The sequence below is a fragment of the Dipodomys ordii genome, unplaced genomic scaffold (genome assembly GCF_000151885.1).
Source record: "Dipodomys ordii isolate 6190 unplaced genomic scaffold, Dord_2.0 Scaffold1000000616, whole genome shotgun sequence".
Lineage (NCBI taxonomy): Eukaryota > Metazoa > Chordata > Mammalia > Rodentia > Heteromyidae > Dipodomys > Dipodomys ordii.
This window is the reverse complement of record NW_012284233.1, coordinates 90,142-102,561: the sequence shown is the minus strand read 5'-3', so window position 1 is coordinate 102,561 and position 12,420 is coordinate 90,142. Positions and strand designations below refer to the sequence as shown.

Below are 12,420 nucleotides of genomic sequence, written 5' to 3'. Positions count from 1 at the left end.
TGGAGTGGGTTGGGGCGATGGCGGGGTCTCAGCCCCCCTCCGTCCCCACTCACCCCATGGGACAAAGCCAGGTTTCCGGGTGTCATGCGTGGGCCCCGGGACCCACCAGCAATGGGGAGGGAGGGGTGACAGAAGGTGGGTGCAGAGGAAGAGAAGAGAAAGGGCATGAGGAGACTGTGGAGGGAAAGGACCCAAGTGGGGGTGAGGGGTTCCGACTGGCCAAGGCCTTTGGGGGAGTGGCCACAGGTGGGCCTTTGTGGGGTGGGGGGGACCCCCAAGGTGAGGGGTCGGGGTGAGGGGGGAGCCTTTGTTCTCCTCTCCTCCTGGCTGCATGAATTGCCAGTTGGGTTGGCTTTTTGTCTCCTCCTGCCCCCTCCCCCCTGTCATGCATGACGAGGTTGCTGGTGGGAGCAAAAGTAGTTTTAATAGCAACAGCAATGAGGAGCACGCGTGGTATGCAATTAAGACAAGAAATTAATAGGAAACCAAGACTTCCCAGGAAGGGTCAGTGGTGCTATGAAGCAAGGAGTCCCAGCCCCCCTGGGGGCCGTGTTTCTGGGTTGCCAGGCTGGGGTCCCTGCATGGAGATGGTGGCCCATGGGCTCCGGCCTGCCTCCTCTTCTCACTCATTGGCCTTGGCTCTAGGAAGCCTGTGTGTCTGAAAGTCTGCCTCTGCTACTGGGTGATTTTTTTTCTTAGGGCTGATGCCGCAGGCAGAGGAGTAAGTGAGGATAAATGGCAGGATAGGGAAGGGAGGAGAAAAATCCCTCTCAAAAAATCACCCCCTCTGCACACCAGTTGCTTTTTTTGGCTGTTGTGGGGCTTGAACTCTGTGCCTGGGCGCTGTCACTGCGGGCTTGAGCTCAAGGTGAGTGCTCTACCACTTGAACCACAGCACCACTACCTCCAACCTTTTCCCAGTAATTTACTGGAGACAAGAGACTCACAGACTTTCCCACCCGGTCTGGCTTTGAACCTCTATCCTCAGATCTCAGTAGCTTGGATGACAGGTGTGAGCTGCTGGTGCCTGGCTTCTTTCTCCTCCTTCTTTTATTTAGTCTGGTTGAGAAGAGCGGCTCCTACTGGAGGCGGAGGGAACTGTAGGACCTTGCATCTAGAAAGATGGCAGCAGATTCTTCCCTGTCCTCTTGGCTTTTGGCCTCATGGCCCCCATGGGTAGGGCCTGGTGCAGGGGAGGCCGGGTAGGGAACAGCACCGGGGCTGAAATCAGCAGATGGAGGAAGTGATCTTCGGCAGGGAGAAGCAGGCTGAGTGGATCTGGCTCTCAGCATGTTTTTTACATCATAAGACATCTTTCCAGATCCTTCTCATCTCTGCTGGATTTGAGAATGGGGCGGGAGAGGACAGGGAAGATGATGATGGCATTTTATGTTTCGCTGTTCAAGAATCAACTGACAATGACATCTGTGCTCCCCTCTGTGGGCTGACGTCCCTTCAGTTGTCTGAGGCAGGGTGTGAGGAAGGGGCAGGGAGAACTGGCCGTGTGACTGTGTGTGGTTGGGCATGGTGGTTCCAAGCTAGTGTGCTTCTCTTTCCTTTTTCCGTTTTGAACTTGAACTTGGTCCCTGACCCTATTGGCTGGCACTCTATCAACGGAGACACGCCTCTGTGGCTATGTGTGGTTCACGCCTCTGTGGCTATATGTGGTTGGGCATGGTGGTTCCAAGCTAGTGTGCTTTTCTTTCCTTTTTCCGTTTTGAACTTGGTCCCTGACCCTATTGGCTGGCAATCTATCAACAGAGACACGCCTCTGTGGCTGTGTGTGGTTGGGCTTGGTGGTTCCAAGCTAGTGTGCTTCTCTTTCCTTTTTCCATTTTGAACTTGAACTTGGTCCCTGACCGTATTGGCTGGCACTCTATCAACGGAGACACGCCTCCTTCCCCCCCTGCAGTTCCTCTTTTGAACTACAAAAATAAAGGTTGACCCAAGGGGGTGGGGTGTGGATGGTCTTGGCCAGGCACGGCTCTTCTGTTTTGTTTTGTTTTTCAGCCCCATCCTCCAAGCTTTCCTGACAATTCTAGAAAGTTCTTCCTCACAGTTGACTCCCATTTTCCCTTCTCTGCCATTGGGTGTGCACAGCCCCATCCTCGTGGAGTCACTCCACCTCCCTCCCCTCCCCTCTCTGTAAATAGAGATCAAAAGGGGAGTTATGGGTCTAATGAGTTGTTCACATTTTATTAGAGTGGATCTCCTCTTTCAACCACAAGGGATTCTCCAGAGACAGGAGATTAGTGGTGGGATTGATGGCCTCTTCCAGGATGCCGGGGCTGGGCCAGCAGCAGGCAGTCCAGAGAGGGGTGGGCTTCAGGGCCTGCCCAGGCCCTGGCGGTGGCACAAAACCCATTGGGTGCCTCAGCCCCGGGGGGCAGGAATGGGAGAGTGGTGGTATGAGCTGGAAGGGCATGCTCGTGGTTGGATGTCCATGCTCCTCCCAGGTTAGTGGCCTTGTGGCCTTTCTCTGGGCCTTCTCGAAGCTACTGGCACCTGCTCAGGATTTTGGGTGTACTTGATGCCCCGAAATTCTCTTCACGCACCCTGCTGGAGAATGGGAAGTATGTGAACTTCTCCAGGGCGGGGAAACAGATTTCAATTCAGCACTTGTATTTAACATTGTTGAGTGACTAGTAGCACCTAATGAAATACACACGTGTGGACTAAGTGAATGAATGAATGAGTTAATGAAGCTGGGGGCAGGGGTTGTCTGGTCTGGTGGATTAGAGGAAACCGGAAACGTCCAGCTCTGACCTGCTAGAAAGATGTCCACTGCCGGCTTCTCATTTAAGAGATGGGGGAAAGTGAGGCCCAGGGTCTCCAGGTTGATTTGCCTCAGGGCTGGCGGCTCCTCAGTACCCATGTCCAGTGGGTCTTCTTTTAATGGGTGATTTGCTTTCTTATTTTTTCTTTGGGTCCCCCCCTTTGTAATTGATCTTATCTGATATCTTGGCATCTCTTCTCTTTCACATTGTCTTCTTTTAGTTATTAGATTTTTTTTTTTGGTGCCAGTTGTGGGGCTTGAGCGCTGCCCTTGAGTGTTTTTTAATTTTTAATTAATTAATTAATTTTGATTTTGCTCAATGCTGGCGGCTCTGCCTCTTGAGTCACACCTCCACCTCTGGCTTTTTGGTCTCACAGACCTTCCTGGCCTAGGCTGGCTTTGAATATTGACCCTCAGATCTCAGCCTACTTAGTGGCTGGTATTGCAGGTGTGAGCCACTGGTGCCCAACTTCTGTCTTTTGTAAGTGTGTGTGTGTGTGTGTGTGTGTGTGATTTGTCTATTCAACTATTCAATAAATACCTGCTACAGACAGATTTGCCAAACACGGGGTGACCACTGGGGCTGGACTCTGTTCTCTGCCTTCTAGCACTGTGGGAACAGAGTGCTTGGAGTCCATCTCAGGGCCGGTGAGATATCTCAGGAAGAGTGTGTGGGGAGAGAGGGATAGTCCATATTACAATTAATTTTTTTTTTGCTGGTTGGGGCCTGAATTCTGGGCCTGGGCACTGTCCCTCAGTTCTTCAGCTCAAGGCTAGCACTCTACTACTTGAGCCACAGTGCCACTTCCAGCTTTTTTGCTTATGTGGTGCTGAGGAATTGAACCCAGGGCCTCAGGCATGCAAGGCAAGCACTCTACCACTGAGCCTCCTTCCCAGCACACAATTGATTTTTTATTGTGATGATAAAGATGACGTGCAGAAGGGTGACAGTTACATCAGTTGGGTTGTGAGCTCATTTTTCTGTGGACCATGTCTTCCCTTCCCTCGCTCTCTCCCTCAGTTTCTCCCTCCCATCCCCACCCACAAGTGGTAGAGTTCATTCTCCACGTGGTGTCCAGTGAGGACCACAGCTGCCTTTGTTCACCCTCTTTCCCCTCATTTCTGTGCCTCCCCTTCCTTTGTTGTTGTTGGTTGTTTTCTGGTGCAGATTCTGGGGCTTGAACTCAGGACCTGGATACTGTCTTTTTGCTCAAGGCTAGTGCTCTATCATTTGAGCCACAGCCTCACTTCTGGCTTTTTGCTGGTGCCTTGGAGATAAGAGTCTCACAGAGTTTTTCTATCTAGGCTGGCTTTGACACACGATCCTCCTGTTTCAGCCTTCTGAGCAGCTCAGGTGACAGGCTGGAGCCACATGTCCCCCGCCCATATTTCAGTTTCCCCCTGAAGGATGAATTGCAGGAAAGGAGGAGAGAGTGGTTTCAGGAGGAGGAGGAAGGACACAGGGAGAAAGAGCTGGTGGGGGGCCCAGCCCTCAGTGTTCTGCACCCCCACTCAGGGAGACACGTAACGAGGGGCACACGCGTGCATTCTCTGGCCAGCGGGAAGGGGGCCGGCTCCTTGATCTAGTCCACCGGAGCTGTCCAGCTGAGGGGCTAGTGAAGGACACACGAAGCAAGCTTCCTCCCTGGCTACTGGCTTTCTTGCTGGCCAGGAGGAAGAAAGGGAAGCTGCTGGTTGACTCTCGGCCAAGAAAGAGCTGGATGGGGGCCCAGGCCTGGCTGTTCACAGCGAGGGGCTGGCCCGGGCCCCTGTGTTTCTGGAGTGGTGAAGGCCGTGCCGTGCACACACTGGCCGCTTTCACTGGGGGTGCAGAGCAGGCCGGGTGAGGAGTGTTGGGGGGGACTGGGCAGAAGGGGGGCGCCCAGGACAACCTCTGGGTGTGTCCTGATCCTGTAGCACTTCCTCCCTCACTGTGGACATGGGAAGGGGCAGAGGTAGATCCCACGCACTGCATCACCCAGCCCCTGGGGTTGTGGTTTGGACAGATGTCGCCCCCAAACCACACTGTGGTTTGCATTCGGAAAGTCAATCCACAAAAACGAACCGAGGCTTGGCTGAACATGTGCTCACTTGCTCTCCCCCCTCTAGCCCCCTTCTAGCTCTCTCTCTCTTGCTCAATGGGTGGGCCCTTCCTCCCACTAGCTGGGCACCCAGCCCTTTTCGCTTTAGCTGCATTTATTCAGGTAGGGGACCTCAGATGGTGATCTTCCCATGCATACCTTTGGCATAGCTGGGATTACAGGTGCAAGCTCTCATACCTGGCCTTCAGCCTGAAGGCCAGATGTGGTACTCTGGGGCTGGAACTGTTGGGGATGAATTTCTAGGGGCCTCTGAAGGGCAGCGCCTGGAGGCAGAGGCACAAGGCTCTGCCTTTGAGGCCAGAGCAGGAGGGGAACTGAGGAGAGGCCAAGGTGGATCTGTAGATATGAGGCCTGGCTGGGGGTGGGAGGCGGACATGGTGGGCAGAATCTTTCACTGGACTTCCAGGTGTTGTAGGGGGGTGGGAGAGAGTTGTAGGTGAGAGCTTCCTTGGCCTTGAACTAGAGCCACAGCTCTACTTCCGACCTCTCTGCTGGCTCATTGAAGATAAAAGCACTTCCCTCCTCCCATCTTCTGGGGCCCCATCAGGTCATGCGGATGTCAAAATAGAAGTTGGTGGAAGAGTAAAGAGGGGAAAGAGGAAGAATAAGGAGGAAGAATAAGGAGGAGGAGAAAAAGAAAAAGAGAAGGAGAAATGAGGAGGAGGAAGAGCAAGGAGGAGGAGGAGGAAGCCTTAAGAGACACCTTTGCTCACCTGACTGTGACTTTAATCACTGATGGTTAGCCTGGCTGGCTTCGTCGTTTTTGCACAACCACCTTTTTTGCCTTCCTCCTTTCTCTGTTTTAAAATAAATGGGAACCCAGATGTACAGAGGTAGGAAAAAGAAAAAAAAGCCAATCAAGATCAAGATTTATGGATCTGTGTTCCTGAACAAAGCCCGGTGCGTTGATTTATTTACCTATTTCTTTTCTGTTGTTTTTCTTCTGGATGCCTGTTGGTGGAGGTGGGTTGGGAAGGAGCGCTAGGTGTAATCTGGGTTTTCGGGTGTGTGTGGTAGGTTCTACAATATTCAGGGAAATCAAGTCACACCCATGGATCTGTTTTCAGCCCTCGGCTGGTGGGCTCCACCTAGGCGGAGACAGTGATCACAGACAGACTGAGTGACCATGGCTGGGAGTTCCTACCAGGCAGGCCAGGTATGCCTCTGGAGTGTCAGAATGGGAGCCTTGGTTGTGTGTGTGTGTGTGTGTGTGTGAGTGTGTGTGTGTTTCTCCTTGTTAGAAACTCCAGGAATTGTGGATGAAACTCAGGGGTCATTATTTGTTTGATTTGCACCCATCTCTGCTGGAAATGACTTGAGAACAATTCCACTTTGGCCTACCTAGGGTTCTGGGCTGCAGGTGCCCTATCATAAGGAGGGGCACGTAGAATCTACTGGAGTGAGATGGAGACTAGACTTGAAGGGAGGGAAGGCCTTGCCAGACTAGCTGTAGTCATGTAGGAGGAGGGCTGAACCAATTGCACCTGTGTTGGTCATTCGGTCTTCATCTAGCTTCATCCTTCTGTGGGGATGCTGTTTCCCCAAATTCCTCCAACTCCATTTCAAAGCTCTTCTCTCCTCCAGTTGCATCCCAAAGGGGCTGTCTGCTGCAATTCTTGATTGTTCTCCTCAGCTAGAAATAAGCTCTGAGCATGTCTGTCCTCGAACTCCTGTCCTCATCTGTGTTCCTAGCATTTTTCCTAAGTGGTTTTGGGGTCAGGTCTTATGAGGGTTTTTCACCCCTTCGTCATCCCAGGTCCTCTCTCTACTTCCATTTTCTGGAACAAACACGATCTTACTTCCTTAATCTTCCCGACCTCTTATTTATTTAGTTGGTCATGGGGCTTGAACTCAGGGCCTGGGCGCTGTCCCTGAGCCTCCTTGTGCTCGAGGCTAGCACTCTACTACTTGAGCCACTTTGCCACTTCTGGTTTTCCAGTGGTTCATTGGGAAAAGTGTCTCACAGGGACTTTCTTGCTCAGGATGGCTTCGAACGATGATCCTCTGACCTCAGCCTTCTGAGTAGCTAGGATCACAGGCATGAGCCATTGGCGCCCAGCTGTTTTCTTTTAAAATTTATTCTGTGCCTATTTACAAAGGTGCTTTGGTTTCATGAAAAAAACCCAAGAAGGTTACTTCTGAAACACACCCAATCCTTTCAAGAACCTTCTCCTGGAGTCTGTTTTGCCGGTGAATCTACATTTATTTACAGAAAGCGAGATGAGAGCAGTTAGGGGAAAACAAAAGTAGGTTTCTAGAAATAGGGAGCTTGTGATCATTAGTGTTTTTGAAAAAATAAAAAAATAAAGGGTGGGGTGAAAACTCTACAGGGCTTTGGTGTGAATCTGACTAGGATAGTCTCCCATTGGTACTTGTGACTGGTCTCTGCTGGTGGCGACTTCCGGCAGCTACGGTGCTGATGGGATAGATGTCCTTGGAGGCTCGTGGCTGGCCCTTGGCATTCTGTGTCAGGTTCACATGTGGAGGCCTCAGGAGACTGGCCTTGTGTGATTCTCGCTGCCCTTCAGAGGCACAGAGACAGGGGCTGCAGAAATTGGGGTGGCACTGATACCACCCAGGTTTCCGAGTAGGTCTCCTGAGAGTTGAGCTCCTGGTGTGTGGCCCGCTGGGGGTTGAAGGCATGGTTCACATTGTAAGTGAAGGAACTCCTTATCCGCACTGGCTTTGGGACGTCCCCCAAAGTGCCCTTTTAGAGGCTTGTCTCTTCGCACATCACACAGGCTGATTTGGTTCGAATGAATGACTAGAATTCCTGCAAAATAGCCCATTTCCGGGTCTTGATGTACTTTGTGGAGGACAAGAGGGCGGGAAATTGCCTCGCACGTGGTGATCCCGTTTCCCACAAGGCTGAGTTCTGGCCGCTGTCCTCTCCACCTTCCCCTTTCCTGCTGTACATACGTCCCCAACCCCCCCCCCCCGTGCATCTGGGAGACAGTCTACTCTCCTGCGCCTGTCTCTGCCTGCCTTCTGTGTACTCAGACTCTGTGTGTAGACCGACCGTGATTCTCCCTACTCAAGAATGGCCGGCGGGAGTGCTGCTTCAGTGATGGTTTTTTTAAATCATTGTTGTTTTCAAAGGAACTTTCCAGAAAGGATGTGAAGCCAGGTGTGGTCACTTTCTCCTATCATTCTAGCTACTCCTGAGGCAGACATTGGGAGGATGGAGGTTCTAGATCAGCTAGGGTAAAAAATTCAGGAGAATCCAGGTGCCAATTGCTCATGCCTGGAACCCCAGTTTCTCTGAAATTTGAGGATTGAGGTTCAAAACCAGCACAGGCATAAAAATCCACAAGACTCTTATTTCCAATGAACCACTAGAAAATCAGAAATGGAGCTGGGCTCAAGTGGTACAGCACTAGGCCTCTAGCAAAAGAGCTAAGGGACAGGTTTATGATCATTGTCTGCAAATCCATGGGATGGAATGGCTTCCTTGCTCACCCGTGATCATGATAGGCTGAGGTCTCCCAAGTGTGTACGTGGCAGTACAGAATTGTGTGGTGAGTTCAAGGCTGGTGCTGTACCACTTGAGCCACAGCACCACTTCTGGTTTTCTAGTGGTTCATTGGAGATCAGAGTCGCACAGACTTTCCTTCCCAGGCTGGCTTTGAGCCATGATCCTCAGATTTCAGCCTCCTGAGTCACTGGGATGACAGGTGTGAGCCACTGGTACCTGATGTATTATTATCTGGTGTATATAATACACCTGCTGTATTATGACTGTATTTTGTTTTGAGATTTCTCCGATGCAGCCAGCAGCTTTGGTGGCATCTTGGATACATTTCTTGTCTTGTCTCTCCCGATGTCTCTTAGCAGCACGTGGGTTCTTTGGCCAGTGGATGAGCTCAATACTTCCTGAGAACCTGTGGGACCCCTGGGTGTCTGTTTATTTAGAAGATGTGGCCCCTCCGTCCGCAGCCTCTCCTGCCAGCCGAGTTGGGGTGTCAGTGTCTGGCATCCAAAGAGAGCAGGATCTACTGGGTCATGCGTGTGGGGCGGTGCTATTTGGGTGTGGTGGGGGACTGGGACTGCCCTGCAAATGCAGAGCACAATCAGCCTGGGCGCCGTGTAGCACCCCCTCCCCCCCAGCCTGCCCCCATCCAGGCTGAACAAGACTCTGTTCTTTTGCTGGGAACATTTTTGAATTTCAACCTAGAGGAAAGGGCAGATGGGTCCCTGATAGTATGTCATCATCCCCTCCCCTTCCCTTCCTTTTCCTTCCTTTTCCTCTCCCCTCTTCCCCTTCCCTTCCTTTCCCTCCTTTTCCCTCCCCTTCCAGTCCCCTTCTCCCTCTCTCCTCTCTTCCCTCCCCTTCTTCTTTTCCTTCCTTGGAGACAGTGTGCCTGTATTTGCCCCAGAATATCATTCTTTATTCCTTTGCATTCATTTTGCATGATTGTCTGGGTACTAGTATTAGATGTCTATCCTTCTCTATAATTTTAACAACCAAAAGTCAATTGGTGTGTGCATGCATGTGTGTGTGTGTGTGTGTGTGTGTGTGTGTGTGTGTGTGTGAGTGTGTGTGTATGTGATAGTACTGGGGCTTGAACTCAGGACCTCCTTTGCTCATGCTCAGATTTTTCTCTCCTGGCTGACAGTCTACCACTTGAGCTATGCTTCCTGTCTCTAAAAAGTCAGTTTATTAAAGTGATACTTTAATAAATTAGTAATTAATTAAGTGGAGTAAAGGTACTCTACCATTTGAGCCATGTATCAAGTTCATTGTCGCTTTTTAAAATTTATTGTGCTGGTCCTGGGCTTTGAACTCAGGGTCTGGGCGCTTTCCCTGTGCTATTTTTGCTCAAGGCTGGCGCTCTACCACTTGAGCCACAATTCTACTGCTGGCCTTTGGTGGTTAACTGGAGATCAGAGTCTCATGGACTTTCCTGCCCAGGCTGCTTCAAACCTCGATCCTCAGCTCTCAGCTTCCTGAGTAGCTGGAATGACAGGTGTGAGCTACCAGGTGCCTCCATTTTAATGGGGGGGGAATCTATGCTGAGATCTTGGCAGAACATGTAAGTCAGGGAGACACAGATGCTCATCTGGAACGTTCTCCATGTCCTCAGACTTCCTTCCAGGAAGTTTCTCTGCTGGTTCTCCATGGTGGTGACCTTTGGGCTGGCTCTTGGTTGGAGCTCTCTCCCTAGTGTCTGACTGGTTCAGCAGTGCCACCCTCCCTTCAGGGAGGTCAGCCATGAGTCATACGCAGACGAGACCCCAGGGCCCCTCTGACTAGTGTCAGCATGTCCATAGGGAGCTGAAGTAGAGTTGGCTTTCTCGTGCCTAAATAAATGCCATACTTCCTGGGGGTATACTTCCTGGGGGTAAAACTCATGTTTTCTTGCGTCAAGTCCTGAACAGAGGATTTGGCCTGGGCTGAGTGTGTGTGTGTGTGTGTGTGTCTGTGTGTGCTGGTCCTGGGGCTTGAACTCAGAGCCTAGGTGCTTTTCTGAGCTTTTTTTATCAAGACTAGCACTCTACCACTTGAACGACAGCTCCACTTCTGACTTTTTGCTGGTTCATTGGAACTAAAGACTCTCATCAGACTTTCCTGCCCAGGCTGGCTTTGAACCACGGTCCTCAGATCTCAATCTTCTGAGTGGCTAGGATTGATAGGTGTGAGCCACTGGAGCCTGCCTCAGAACCCCACCTTTTATTTCAGTGTTCTCTCTGCTTCTCTGCCAACGTGTACATTCTCCACAGGCATGGTCTAATGCCGTGTCGTTGTTCGTAGGGATTTTGTTTAACATCACTTATGCGTTTATGTGTTTCAAGCTAGCTGGCATTAAAAGGACATTTAATGTCCACCCCTGCCTGCTTAGTGTTGGGAGAGCAGCAGGAGAAGGGGATGGAGCAGAGGTCACAGCTGGGACTTTGGATGAGAGCAAAATGTGGGTTGTGTTGGACTTTATCCCATGAGAAGATAGAAGCTGGGGTGGGGGTCCTCAAATTGGGTAAAAATCTCTGACTGGCAAAGACTCTCGTGATTTTTCAATTTTTTTTCCAATTTTTATTTTTAAGTAGGTCATGGAGCCGGGCGCTGGTGTCTCATGCCTGTAATCCTAGCTGAGGATCGCAGTTCAAAGCCAGCCCGGGCAGGAGAGACCGTGAGACTCCTATCTCCAATAAACCACCAGAAAACCGGAAGTGGTGCTGTAGCTCAAGTGGTAGAGCCCTTGCCTTGAGCTGAAGAGCTGAGGGACAGCACCCAGGCCCAGAGTTCAAGCCCCATGACTGAAAAAAATATATATTTAAGTAGGTCATGGGGCTTGAACTCAGGGCCTGGGTGCTGCCCTTGAGCTCTGATTTGCTCAAGAGTAATGCTCTACCATTTGAGCCACAGCTGTACTTCTAGCTTTTTGTGGTTCATTGGGGATAAGAGTCTCATGGACTTCCCTGCCTCGGCTGGTTTCGAGCCACAATCCTCAGATCTCAGCCTGCTGAGTAGGTAGGAATACAGGTGTGAGCTACCAGTGTGGAAAAGGAGAGTATGGGAGAGACCGTTGGGAAGACAAGGTAGGGCAGGGCCATGGGGATGGTGCCATCTGCCCAGGCCATGGACAGCTTTGCCCTGGCTATGGTGGGGGAAATATCGGCCTGTGTCTGCTCTCTCAGGTCCCCAGTCCTCAGGGAGGGGAAGGCCTGCTTGTCTAGTGGAGCCTGGCTCACAGGTTTTCTGCTGGCTGGGCCAAGCTGTCAGCTCCCTCCTACTGGGAGATAAAGAGGAGAAAAAAATAGTGCGGCCCACATTGGCATCACCCCAGGGCGAGGTTTGCATAGGGCACCGCAGCCTCTGCTTGCTCAGGTAACTGCAAAGAGCCGGCCTGCAGCCACTGCCGCCGCCTCCAGTGTAGAGAGCAGAGGACATGCAGGGACCCCCAGCTCTGCAAGGAGTGTGAAGGTGCGGGCGATCGGAAGGTTCTAGTTTCCAGATCTTTCCTTCCCGCCTGTCTTCCCTTGCCAGAGACAGTGCCAGCACTCCCCTCTCCCCTTTGTGGCTTTTTCTTACGTGTCAAAAGAAGAAGGTGTCTCTCATTTACCTAGAATTTCACTACCTAGCTAGTCCCAAGGTGTTAATGCTCCTAAGGTCATAGAAAATGATAATAAGAAATACTGGTGTTAGAGGAAGCATGGTGTGTGTGGTGTGTGTGTTTGTATGTGTGTGTGTGTGTCTGTGCGCGCACGCACGCACGCGTGTGCACACACATATGCACCAGTCTTGGGGCTTGAACTCAGGGCCTGGGCACTGTCCCTGAGCTTTTGTGCTGGTACTCTACCCCTTTGAGCAACAGGCCCCTTGACTGGATCCAAAAAACAAATAAACAAAAACCAAAGATTATCAGTGTATATTCTGGCTGTAAACAAGTGTCACATAATCCAATATTGGGCAAAATTAGATTTCTTTTATTTGGGGGGGGTTCCAATTGTGAGGCCTGAACTCTTGGCCTGGGTGCTGTCCCTCAGCTCTTCAGCTCAAGGCTAGCACTCTACCACTTGAGCCACAGTGCCACTTCTGGCTCTTTT

The 12,420-nt window shown here is 51.2% G+C and overlaps 1 pseudogene; it reads left to right on the top strand.

Moving 5' to 3' along the window:
* The first annotated feature begins 11,386 nt into the window (after positions 1–11,386).
* LOC106002756 overlaps positions 11,387–12,420 on the top strand; it is a 38,122-nt pseudogene continuing 37,088 nt past the window's right edge.